This window comes from Pleurodeles waltl, chromosome 9, assembly GCF_031143425.1.
Source record: "Pleurodeles waltl isolate 20211129_DDA chromosome 9, aPleWal1.hap1.20221129, whole genome shotgun sequence".
Classification (NCBI taxonomy): domain Eukaryota; kingdom Metazoa; phylum Chordata; class Amphibia; order Caudata; family Salamandridae; genus Pleurodeles; species Pleurodeles waltl.
The window spans coordinates 1,037,342,717-1,037,356,831 of record NC_090448.1 but is presented as its reverse complement, the minus strand read 5'-3'; positions in this window follow the sequence as shown (position 1 = coordinate 1,037,356,831).

The following is a 14,115-nucleotide window of genomic DNA, read 5'->3' as shown; positions in this document are numbered from 1 at the left end:
TGGCGGTAAACCATTGGCAGTACATACTGCAGCGCTCAAAATACACACACTCAAACAAAACACCACCACATTGGACAATTTGAATAACACACACCTGACACCCATACACACACCACACCCACACCACCATAAAACACATACCCACATTACCCACAACCCTTTACGACTAAAAACAGTTGCCGCAAGAGATAGCAAGACCACAGACAAGACCACAGCCACACACCACCATTACCTATACACCATCCACGCACCCTACATCACACACCCCAACACATCACCCCACAAACCATCACCCACACCCCTCACACTAGTCCCATGGCACCACAATGACACCCTGGGTTCTCAGAGGAGGAGCTAAGAGTCATGGTGGAGGAAATAATCTGGGTAGAGCCACAGCTATTTGGATCACAGGTGCAGCAGACATCCATTGCAAGGAAGATGGAGCTATGGCAGGGAATCGTGGACAGGGTCAATGCTGTGGGACAGCACCCCAGAACAAGTGATGACATCAGGAAGAGGTGGAACGACTGATGGGGGAAGGTGCGTTCCACAGCAGCAAGACACCAACTAGCTGTACAGAGGACTGTCGGTGGACCCCCACCTCTTCCCCCACAATTAACAACATGGGAGGAGCAAGTCTTGGCAATCATGCATCCTGAGGGCCTGGCAGGAGTAGGTGGCGGACTGGACTCTGGTAAGTCAACTCTTCACTACTTTCACCCCTCTACCTGCATGCCATCACAAACCCCCACCTTCACCCTCACTCCCATCACTCCACCATCTCACACACAACCCGCCATCGCCACACACCCCTCCCACTACCAAGCCCTGCATATAACACCAATGCATGGACCCCCATCACAGACCTGCATGGACACCCATCACTAAGTCATGCACACTAGAGAGAATCACCCAGCCAACCAAATAACTACTCACACAAGGCAAAGCAGCCAGGGCAATAACAACCATAGTGGGTAACACACCCATGCAAAAGATGTCACACGCAGAAACAATAACACTTTATTTACATCCCCACAGGTCCTCCACCCTACGTCACCGGAGAGGAGGTACCAGCAACATCCAGTCCCCCCCAGAAGAGGCCCACACTGATGACAGCAGCTCTGGACGCCTGGATATGGATGACCAACCTTGCCCATCAGAGACCTCCGGACAGTTGGTTACCCAGGCACAGTCCCATACCACCACAGAGCCTCTCCCCTCAGGAAACACTAGCACAGTACCCACCCAGCGGGCCCATACCTCTGTCCCCAGGACACGTCAATCAGCAGCGTGTCCACACTACAGGGGCCCCTAGGCCACCCCACAAACACATGACGATCAGGGACCTGGGGTCAGTGGCAGTGGGCACACAGTTCAGGGAACAGAGGCACAGGCAACAGGGGAACTGGGAGGACTGCTGTGCGACAGGGGGGGGACAGGCCCAGGGAACCGACTCTCCGGGAGGCACTCACCAAGATCCTGGGAGCATACCACCATTCCCAGGAGACAATGGGCCAGATACTAGACAAGTTGCAGGAGACCCAGTGGCTGCAGGAGAGACAGTACCTGGGGACCAGGGAGGACTTGAAGGACATCAACACCACCCTGGTCACCATTGCAGGGGTGCTAGCAGACATGGCTAACACCATGAGGGAGGCAGTGGCACACCATCGGGCCCCTGACACTAGCCAAACCGATGAACAGCCTACCAACTCCGCTAGTGGACAGGATGCTCCACCACAGGACCAATAGGCCACAAGCACCCCTCCCCCTGCACAAGGAGAACCACCCGCAAACAATCCCTGCAATCCAGGTAGAAGCCAGAAACTATTGCCAAGACCCCCACCAGGAAGTAATACTCCTTTCAACTTTGTGTCCTACCCATCACCCTGTCCACCTTGAACTGCCATTGCTCCACTTCCTATGCCCCCATGGACAATGCACCTGTGATTCACATAGACTGGACTCTATCCTGGACATTCCTATAACATCACCCCAGCCCATTGCACATCCCCCTCTACTTATTGGCACTTAAATAAACACAATTTAAATAAATACAAATATGGAGTCTGTGAAATAATTGAACTATGTATTCTTTTAACAAGTTATAAACACTGCAATACAACTGTACAGTAATGTATACATAAGAATGACCTGTCATTGGCTGCAGTCAACACACCAGGAGCAATAGTGTGGCACAAATATCTGCAAATAGAGATGACAAAGGGTACAGTAAGTGTCCATAGAAGTGGGAAAATCAGCCTGCCAGTGACAATGTCAAACACAAAACTGTCAATGAACAGTGAAGTTACAATGTCTTACCTGTGTGTCATTGGAAGTATTGTTGTATTATTGCAGAAACGGTGGGAGGACCTGAGTCACTTCCAAAGAGGAAGGGGTACCCGACGAACTCTGACCCCACTGATGGCCCGCATACTGGCGTTTGACTATCCAGAGCTGGATTGGTGCTTGCGGGCATCACAGCAGCCACAAGGGAGTGAGTACAGTGCCCCAATATACTACTTGCACATGGTGGGGTGGCATCCAGGTGGGGGATGTGGGGGATGTGGGCCGGTAGGTACCCCTAGGCCGGGCTGGACATTGCAGGGTAGGTCTGATGTACACCTCCTCTAACCAAGGTAGTAGGCATCCACTACTGGTCAGGGGTCTGTGGGCCTCAGGTATGCTGCAATTGGTGTTAGGTATCCCTGTCCATGGGCTGGTGACTAGCATTGTGTCTGTTAGTGCATTGCCTAGTGTGTAGGGCTGTTCCCTGTGTGTGTGTCGTGTACGCCAATGGTGGTGTTTATTGCCGCCATTGACCAAGGGTATCCTTTGTCTCTCCCTCCCCTTTTTGTTTTGTCACCCTGTCCTTATGTGCATTAGCATCATCTGGCGGAGGAGCAGAGGCACTGGCGATGGGGAGAGCTGCATCCCACAGGGCTCAGGAGGCCGAATCCACCGACAGTGAGGGCACCAGTGGGATGGAGGATCGGGGATGAGCACCACATTGGAGACTGGAGGGGACAGTTCTGACAGTGATACCTCCTCCGATGGAAGCTCCCTGGTGGTGGCGGACACCTTTGGGCCTATCCCAACTAAAGGTACAGTCGCCACCCTGTACCAGCACCGCCATCCCAGCAGCCCCTCAGCATGTTTCCCGTACCTGCTCACCCAGGAGGGTGGGCATCTCCTTCGCCCCAGACACCTCAGGCCCTGCCCCAGTTAGACCTGCTGCCCTGAGTGAGGAGGCTATTGACCGCCTGGGATCCATCTCTGTAGGGCAGTCAACCATTGTGAATGCCATCCAGGGGCTGACAGCCCATTTGCAACAAACAAATGCATTCCTGGAGGGCATTCACTTGGGCATGGCGGTCCAAAAGAGATCAATCCAGGCTCTGACCTCCTCCCTGATGGCAGCCATTGTCCCTTGTTTCTAGCCTCCCCCCTCCATCTTCCTCTACCCAATCCCATTTCCCTCAAACCCAACCTATCCCAAGTACACAGGCAGACCACCATGCACACAAGACAACACACAAGAGTGGTTCAGGCAAACACAAGCACCACACATCATCCCGCAGGCACTCACACAAACACCATCCAGATGCAGACATACCAACATCCACTGCTTCCACTGTGCCTCCCTGCTCCTCGTCGTCCGCCTCCCTCCCAGTTGCGTCTACACTTACACCTGCATGCACTACATCCTCATCCTCTACCACCATCACGCCTATCACTACACGCCCCTCTCTGGCAGTCACCATCACATATCCATGCACATGTCTCCTGTGTCGTCTCCCACTGTGCCTGGGCCTCCTCCTCCCAAAGTACACAAACACAAGCACTCAGACACCCAACAGCCATCCACCTCACAACAGCATCCAGCCCATGCACCTGCACCCAAACACAGCAGACAGACACCTCCTACAACCACTTCCTCTTCCTCCACTACCAAACCTTCACCCTCTTCCCACCCCAATGTCCCTAAGAAGCTTGTCCTTTCCACAGTTTACCTCTTCCGTACCACTCCCCCCGTCTGTCACGTCGGGCCAGGGTGGTCAGAACCCAGGCAAGCACCACAACCACCCAGTCCACAGCCACAGTAGTGTTGACAGCACCAAGCAGCAACACTGAAAGGGTGCATGCACCAGGTGATTCAAGGAAGGGCAAGGAGGCATCACCAGCTGCAACAGGGAAGGGCATGGAGGCACCACCAGCTGTGACAGTGAAGGGCACGGAGGCATCCCCAGCAGTGTCTAGGAAGGGCAAGGAGGCACCACCAGTTGTGACAGGAAAGGGCAAGGAGGCACCACCAGCTGCAGAAGGGAAGGGTAAAAGGCATTACCCAGCTGCTGACAGGAAGGGCAAGGGGCCTGCACCAGCAGGCAGGAAGGACAGGAGGCCTGGTGCTGGGGCTCATTCGGAGCTCCCTCCATCAACCATGATGGTTCAGCCATCCCAGGCTGCAAGGGAAGGGCTGGAGCCTCCCCCCACCACTGCCATCACAGCCACCAGCACCACTGCCAGCACCGCCATCAGCACCGCTACCAGCACCACTGCCAGCAGCCTCAGTGGGCAGCCGTCCGAGGCTGCAGAGGATGGGATGGAGCCTCCCCCCACCACTGCCAGCACCGACACCAGCCCTGCGACTGCCACCACTGAGCAGCTGTCACTGCCGGCAGACAGTGTGTAGTCCTCCATCCATGGGCTGTTGTGTGTCCTGGCCCCTGCAAATCCTGTAGGTCTGACACCCAGGTGAGAGACTGTGACCTTGCACTCCCCAAGATCTGCATCAATCAATGCCCCCTCCATAACCAGTGGAAGAAGCCATCCACTCACCCCATCCTCCCCAGGATGAAGCACACTGGGCACAGTGCCCCCTCCAGAACCAGTGGAAGAAGCCATCCACTAACCTCATCCTCCACAGGATGAAGCTCACTGGCACAATGCCCCCTCCAGAAGCAGTGGAGAAGCCATCCACTAGAGAGACTGTGGCCTTGCACTCCCCAGGACCAAGCAGTGGGCAAACCACCCACTCGAAAGACTGTGGCCTTGCACTCCCTAGGACCAAGCAGTGGCAAACCATCCACTTGAGGGACTGTGGCCTGGCACTCCCCAGGACCAATCAGTGGGCAAACCACCCACTTGAGAGACTGTGGCCTTGCACTCCCCAGGGAAGCACACAGGGAATGTTGACCCCTCCAAAGCAAGTGGGCATATCACCCACTGAAGAGACTGTGGCCTTGCACTCCCCAGGAGAGTGCACAGGGCATGTAGCCCCCTCCAGGACCAGTGGTGTTGTACTATCTTCTGGCTGAGGTGCCCCCTTATTCCCTGTCCCCCTGAGGTGCCTGTGTATTTTCGACCTGATGCCCCTGCAGTGTTCTCTCTGTGTTGTTGTTGCAGAAGTGAGGTGGGGCAGTGTCCCTACATTTGTAAATATTTATTTACATTTGTACATTGATGCACTTATTTATGTTATTTTATCGTATTACACTCAGTTTCATCAAATCATTTTGTCCTTGCATTATTCCTGAGGGGTACGGGGTGAAAATGTAATGCTTGTGCTTCTGGTTGTGTGTATGGTGTTCGGGGTGGGGGTCTGTGTTCTTGCGTCTGTGTATCACTCTCTTTTTCCTCCCCACCCTTGTGTTCTAGGCGGCAGTACTCACTGTGGTCGTATTCGCCGGTGTTGATGTTCATAATGCAGTAGAAGGTAGACAAGCATTGGAAATATGTGCAGCTCGGGCTCCATGGCGTTGTGGTTGTTCCCTGAGACTCCACAGGTGAGTCCTTTGACTTCGGTGCGGTGTTTCCGCCATGCTTTTATTGTCATTGGTACCACCCCGGAAAAGGTGGCAGATAGGCTGGCCGTAATAGTGTGGGCGGTACATTGTCTTCCACCTGGCTGTTGGCGGATACCGCTGTGATGCTTGTTGATTCTACCATGGTGGTCGGTGTGTTAAAGTCTGAGCGGGTTCCGCCGTGGTCATAATTCAATTTTGGTTACAGCCGGCCTGTTGGCGGTATTACCGCCGCTTAATCACCGACTGCCAGGGTTGTAATGAGGGCCTTTGTCTTTTAATGCAGAGACATTATCAGCAATCCAATATGTAGGAACACCCCCCCCCCCCAAACAAGGGATAATAAGGCTAACCTTGCCCCTTTACGGAAATGGACCACCTCAACCATTTAGGGTTATCACCTTTCATTTGTTTTAACCATAAGAGAGGTTTGTGGTCTGTCTGAACTATGAAGAGAGTCCCAAATAATTAGGGTCTTGGCTTCTTCAGGGCCCAGACCACAGCAAAGGCCTTCCTCTCTATGGCTCAACAACACTTCTTTCTAGGTGTCAACCTTCTACTAATAAAAGCAACATGTTGATCCTGGCCCTCGGAATTTAGTTATGATAACAGTGCCCCAACTCCTACCTCAGAAGCATCTGCCTGGACAGTAAACTTCGTAGAATAGTTTGGGCTTTTCAGGACAGGTTCAGTACACAAAGCCTGCTTAAGCTCTTCAAAAGCTTTTGGACAGCTGGCAGTCCATAATACCCTCTTGGGAATTTTCTTGGAAGTGAGGTCATTAAGATGGGCAACAATGGAGCCATAGTTCTTAATGAACCTCCTGTAGTTCCCAGTGAGATCACGAAAGGCTCAGATCTGGGTCTGAGTAGTAGTGGGAGACCAGTCTAAGATAGTCTGAATTTTCCCCTGCAGTGGTTCAATCTGTTCTCCACCAACTAAGTTTCACAGATAGACCACCTTTCCCTGCCCTACCTGGCATTTTGAAGCCTTGATGGTGAGGCCTGCCTTTTGCAGGGTCTCCAAAACTTTCCACAGTTGGACCAGGTGGTCATCCCAAGTGGAGCTGAATTTAGCAATATCATCTAGATATGCTGCACTGAAAGCTTACAGACCATGGAGGACTGTATTCACCAGCCTTTGGAAAGTGGCAGACACATTCTTCAAACCAAAGGGCATAACTGTAAATTGGTAATGCCTTCCAATGGTAGAGAATGCAGTTTTAGGTTTTGCATCTTCTGATAGCTTGATCGGCCAATACACTACAGTCAAGTTTAAAGTGCTTAGATACTTGGCAGATGCCAGTGCATCTATCAGCTCATCTGCCCTGGGTATAGGGTGAGCATCAGTCTTAGTGACTGTATTCAGCCCTCTATAATCAACACAAAACCTAATCTCCCTTTTCCCATTTTGAGAATGAGGCTATGGTCCTAGCACCACTGGGCTGGCCTAGGGTCTATCTGAGTGCTCAATCAGTCCTAAGCCCAACATTTTCTGAACTTCTGATTTTATGCAGTCCCCGACATGTTCAGGCTGTCTGTGAATCTTACTTTTGACAGGTAAACTGTCTCTAGTATCTATGTTGTGTTCACACCAAGTGGTCTGACCAGGTGTCAGAAAAAAACAGCTCAGAAAATTGCCCTAGAAGGTTCCTGCAGTCCTCCCTTTGCAGTTCTGCAAGGCAGTCTGCTAGGACAACTCCTTCCACTGAGCCATCAGCTGCAGCTCCACTGGTGTAGGTTGTGCACAGGGAGTAGACTCCTCTTCATCAAAATGGGAATCTTCTGGAGAGGGAGGGATAGTGGACAAGGGTTTGCTCTTTCTACCCCTAGTTTTTTAGAGCACTTGGTCCATTTTTCCAGGATCCAAGTTTCCCTGTCCTCTTTGCTTCTTGTCCTGAGCCCTGGTAAGAGCAAAGATGTGCCCTAGAATGTCCAGCATTGCTGCAGGAGCCGCCAATTCCACATCAGCCCAAGCTGAAGTCTCCAAATCATTGCCCAGCAGACATTCTACAGGTAGGTCTGTGGATACCTCAACTTTCTTTGGACCAGTAACCCCTCTTCCCCCGTTTGAGATTCACAACAGCCATGGGGTGGCTAACAGTGTTATTATGAGTGTCAGTCACTTGGTACTGATGAACAAGTAGGTGATGCTCAGGGGGTGCCGGTTTCTCCATCACCAGAGTTACACTGTCACCTATGTCCCTATAGGCCTCAACCTGAACACCATTGATTAGGGGTTGTTGCTTGTACTTATCCATATTAAGGGGACAAGCAACAAAGGTAGCAAGATCAATGCCACCATCTGAGACTAAAACATTCTCAGTGGTTTCCCTAACTAAACCAACTCCCCTACATTACCCAGAGTGAGCCCTGCTACACCCTTGGACTGGTTATTGGTAGTGTTTTTCCCACTATCACTGCTATTACTAGGGGCACTAGTGGAAGCAGTGGGGGTTGTGTGGGTGGGAGCTTTTGGTGTTTTTTTTTTTAGAAAAGTGGGATCACTTGCCCAATGGCCTTTGTTTTTACACATGTAACACCACGGCTTCTTCTGTTGGTTGGGAGAGGATTTTTGTCCACCCCCAGAGGATTGTTGTGGGCCTGATGAAGACTCTGACTTTTTGTCTTTGTCCCCACCCTTATCATGTGACTTACCATCCTTTTTCTTGTCCTCGTCACACTCTGAAAGAGCTTTTCTGCTCACCTTTGTTCTGACCCATTTGTCTGCCTTCTTTCCCAATTCTTGGGGAGAGGTCATATCTACGTCTACCAAGTACTGGTGCAACAAGTCAGACACACAATTGTTAAGAATATGCTCTCTCAAAGTCAGCTTATATAGGCCCATATTAATAATTCTTTTGTGCAGCATTAGCGTCATTTTTTGATAAAAAAACGGCTCAAACTTACAAAATATAATTGTGTATTGTACGTCTGTGCTGCTTTTGCGGAAAAAAATGATGCAATTGTGGTGCAAAACAAGTGTAAAAATGGGCCATAGACCCTCATAGTCAGACACTTTGCTGCCATGTAACCAACCTTTTACAGCCTTCATTGAACAGTCCACAGAGTCTATCCAATCTTGTGAAGACTCTTTTCTGGTGTCTCTGAACTTAATTCTATATTGTTCAGTGGTTAAGCTAAATCCATCCAAGAGTGCTCTCTTTAAAACATTGTAGTTATCTGAATCTCCCTCCCTGACAATGAGAAGTATATCTCTCCCTCTGCCAGGAAAGGACAACCAAAGAATAGTAGCCCACTGCATCTGAGGAACCCTCTGTACTTTACAGGCCCTCTCAAGTGCAGCAAACCACCTGTAGATATCATCCCCATTCTTGTAAGGGGGAACAATTTTGTGCAAGTTCCTGGAATCAAAGGTATTCTCCATAACACCATAACTCCTGAAACTGATGTTGCTGTTGCCACCATGGGGAACTAACCCCAACCCCAATCTAGGGCCAGCTGTTGCTGCTACAGCCTCAGCCTAGCCTCTGCCAATCTCAGCTTTCTCAGTTTCCTGTCTAGGGGGTCATCCTCTGGATTGGATGTATGGGACCCCTCAGAAACTGAGGTGACATGGGAATATGCAGAGGCAGATCTTTCCCTAGCTTTGGTGACCCTAGTGACCTGGCGTCTAGGTATGAAGGAGCTCTACCTTTATGTGAACTCCTCCCACTGCCAGCTACACTAGAGGGTTTGCTAGGGGGAAGATTTTGTGAAGGCCCCTCCCCTGAATCCTCAGGCTGTTCCCTTGATTCTAAAGGGTTAAAATCCCCACCCCTAGCCTCCTCCTGGTTACCAGACTGCTCCTGGTTATCCTGGAGAAGGAAACTTAAAAGGAAATTCTTGTTAGGGTTTTTTCCCTACCTCTAGGCTTCTCTCTGAGCAGAGCCCCCTTAAAACTTTGAAAGTTAGGTTCTCATAGGGAGTTTCCATGACTCTAGCTGTGGCCTCAGAGGAAGACATTGTGGAGTGAGTTAGAGTAAAGTGAAAGGAAAGAAAAAGACCTACTTTACCTAACTGTTAGTCTTTTTAGAAAGAAATTGAAAAGTGTAGGTATACTTTTGTATAGCTCTAGGTGTGGAGAACACTTTTCTGTGGAAAGCACCGGTGACAGAGTGATAAGGCAATTGCAGTACTTGACCCACCACTGCACCACCAATGTAGGAGGCTGGCCTGGTTTGTGGTGGGTACCACAGGTAATTACACCCTATACCAGGTCCAGTTATCCCTTATTTGAGAAATGTAGTCAGTGTCTAGAAGCCAGTCACACACTACTCACACACATGAAAGAAAATACTCAGTGTTACAAAAATAAAGGTACTTTATTTTGATGACACAAATGCCAAAAATACTGACTGCACTGCCATATGAGTTAATATACAGAGTATATGCACTAGAATCCAAAAACAGGTAAGTAAACAGTTAGAAAACAGTGCAAATAGTGAAAATCACAACAGGTTGCAATCGGCCACACAAACCATATATTAAAATAGTGGAATGCGAAAATGGGTTTCCCACCTAGGCAAGTGTAGTGTGTAGAGGGGCGCTGGGAGTGTAAGAAAACACCAAAGGTAAGTAATAGAAATGTTGGACTTTTTTGCTTATTCGGGGTCATCCCTAATCCTTTTGCCTCCTGCATCCTATTTTTTCTCACCTGTTGCTGTTGGCTTTTGAACTCTGAGCACTTTACCACTGCAAACCAGTGCTAAAGTGCATATGCTCTCTGTGTAAATTGTATGGTTAATTGGTTTATCCATGATTGGCAAATTGGATTTACTGGTAAGTCCCTAATAAAGTGCACTAGAGGTGCCCAGGGGCTGTATATCAAATGCTACTAGTAGGCCTGCAGCACTGGTTGTGCCACCAACATAAGTAGCTCTGTATTTTTGTTTCAGACCTGCGATTGCAGTGTCTGTGTATGCAGTTTTAACTATAAATTCGACTTGGCAAGTGTACCCACTTGGCAGGCCTAAACATTCCCTTTTCTTACACGTAAGGCACCCCTAAGGTAGACCCTAGGTAGCCCCAAGGGCAGGGTGCATGTATGGTTAACGAGGACATTTAGTAATGTATTTTATATGTCCTGACAGTGAACTATTGCTAAATTTGTTTTTCACTGGTGCAAGGCCTGTCCCTTCCATAGATTAATATGGGGGCTACCTTTAAATCTGATTAAAGTGCAGATTCCCTTTGAGAGTGGATGCACATGTGGAGTTTGGGGTTTCTGAGCTCACAATTTAAAAATACATCTTTTAGTAAAGTTGTTTTTAAGATTGTGTGTTTGAAAATGCCACTTTTAGAAAGTGAGCATTTTCTTGCTTATACCATTTCTGTGACTCTGCCTGTTTGTGGATTCCCTGTCTGGGTCAGTTTGACTGTTGGGCCGGTTGCACCTCACACTATACAGTGACACAGAGGGAGCTGGGGTGTAGCTTGCATATCCCGATAAGCCATCTGTGCTCGGGGGGGGAGGAGTGGTCACTCACACCTGAAAGGGCTGTGCCTGCCTTCACACAATGCAGTCACCAGCCCCCTGGTGAGTTTCTGGGGCCTGGCCTGGGCAAGGCATGATTTCACATTTAAAAGAGACTTTGCTTTGAAGTATGCCTACTGCAAAGTAGAAATTGGGTGTAAGAAGGGCACCCAAAACCACAGACATTAGAACACTTCTGGAAACAAGAGGAACCTCTGCCTGGAGAAAAGCTGAAGATGTGAGGAAGAAAAGCTGCCCTGCCTGTGTTTTGTGGAGCTATCCTGCAGTTGCTGCTTCTGCCAGAGTAAGAGGTCAAAGACTGGACTTTGTGTGCCTTCCTTCTTGGGAAGAAATTTCAAAGGGCTTGATTTAGAGCTTGCCTCTGTAGGAAGGTAGCCTCTTTCTAGCCTTGTTACCCCCACTTTTGGCCTGTTGGAGAGTATATGTCAGGGTGATTTTACTGTCTCACTGCAATCCTGATAGCCAGGGCCCCAGTGCTCATAGTGGAAACCCTATTTTTCAGTGTGTTTGATATGTGTCACTGGGATCCTGCTAGCCAGGACCCCACTGCTCATAGTTTGTTACCTATATGTGTTCCCTGTGTGGTGCCTTACTGTATCACTGAGTATCTGCTAACCAGAACCTCAGTGTTTTATGCTCTCTCTGCTTTTAAAATTGTCACTGCAGGCTAGTGACTAACTTTACCAATTCTGATTGGCACACTGGAACACCCTTATAATTCCCTAGTATATGGTACCTAGGTACCCAGGGTAATGGGGTTCCAGGAAATCCCTATGGGCTGCAGCATTTCTTTTGCCACCCATAGGGAGCTCAGACAATTCTTACACAGGACTGCCACTGCAGCCTGAGTGAAATAACGTCCACGTCATTTCACAGGCATTTTACACTGCACTTAAGTAACTTATAAGTCACGTATATGTCTAACCCTCACTTAGTGAAGGTTAGGTGCAAAGGTACTAAGTGTGAGGGCACCCTGGCACTAGCCAAGGTGCCGCCACATTGTTTAGGGCAATTTCCCTGGACCTTGTGAGTGCGGGAACACCATTACACATGTGAACTACATATAGGTCAATACCTATGTGTAGCGTCACAATGGTAACTCCGAACATGGCCATGTAACATGTCTAGGATCATGGAATTGTCCCCCAATACCATTCTGGTATTTGGGGGACAATCCCATGCATACCTGGGGCTCCAGCATGGACCCCGGGTAATGCCAAACTAGCTCTCTGGGGTTTTCCCTGCAGCTACCGCTGCTCCCAACCCTCAGACAGGCTTCTGCCACCCTGGGGCATGGGCAGCCCAGTGCCAGGAAGGCAGAACAATGGATTTCCTCTGAGAGAGGGTGTCACACCCTCTCCCTTTGGAAATAGGTGTTAAGGGCCTGAGAGGAGTAGCCTCTCCCGGCCTCTGGAAATGCTTTGAAGGGCACAGATGGTGCCCTCCTTGCATAAACCAGTCTACACCGGTTCAGGGATCCCCCAGCCCCTGCTCTGGCACGAAACAGTACAAAGGAAAGGGGAGTGACCACTCTCCTGTCCATCACCACCACAGGGGTGGTGCCCAGAGCTCCTCCAGTGTGTCCCAGACCTCTGCCATCTTGAATGCAGAAGCGTGAGGGCACAATGGATACCTATGAGTGGCCAGTGCCAGCAGGTGACGTCAGAGACCCCTCCTAATAGGCTTTTACTTGGTTAGTCAGGCAATCCTCCTCTGAGGGCTATTTAGGGACTCTCCTGTGGTTTTCTTCTCAGATAACAAATGCAAGAGCTCACCAGAGTTCCTCTGCACTTCTCTCTTCGACTTTTGCCAAGGATCGACCGCTGACTGCTCCAGGACACCTGCAAAACCGCAACAAAGTAGCAAGAAGACTATCAGCAACATTGTAGCGCCTAATCCTGACGGCTTTCTCAACTGTTTCCTGGTGGTGCATGCTCTGGGGCTGTCTGCCTTCACCCTGCACTGGAAGCCAAGAAGAAATCTCCCGTGGGTTGACTGAATCTTCCCCCTACCAACGTAGGCACCAAACGTCTGCATCACTGGTCGTCTGGGTCTCTCTCATCTTGACGAACGTGGTCCCTGGAACACAGGAGCTGGATCCAAGTGACCCTGGCAGTCCAGTGGTCCTTCTGTCCGAATTTGGTGGAGGTAAGTCCTTGCCTTTCCACACCAGACAGTAATCCTGTGTACTACCTGATCTGAAGCTGCTAGGGCTTCTGTGTACTTTTGAAAGACTTCCTTCGTGCACAGCACAGCCCAGGTCCCCAGCACTCCGTTCTGCATTGCCCAACTCACTGAGTTGGACTCCGACTTCATGGGTCCCTGTTTTGTTGTGCTGAGATGACCGCTGTGCTCAGATTTCCTGAACACCTGTTCAGGTTCTTCTGTGGGTTCTGCTTGCTTCTGAATGGACTCTCTGTATTGCTGAGCGCCCCCTCTGTCTCCTAATCCAAGGGGCGACCTCCTGGTCCTTCCTGGGCCCTGGCAGCACCCAAAATCTTTATCTGTGACTCTTGCAGCTAACAAGGCTTGTTTGCAGTCTTTCTGCGTGGAAACAACTCTGCATCCTCCAGCACGCCGTGGGACATCACCTGACCAAAGGAGAAGTTCCTGGCACCTTCTGTTGTTGCAGAATCTTCGGCTTCTTCCACCCAGAGGCAGCCCTTTTTCACCTTCATCCGGGGTTTAGGTGGCTCCTGCCCCCCCTGGACACTTGCGTGACTCTTGGACTTGGTCCCCTTCCTTCACAGGTCCTCAGGTCCAGGAATCCATCTTCAGTGCTTTGCAGTCAGTTGTTGTCTTTGCAAAATCCCCT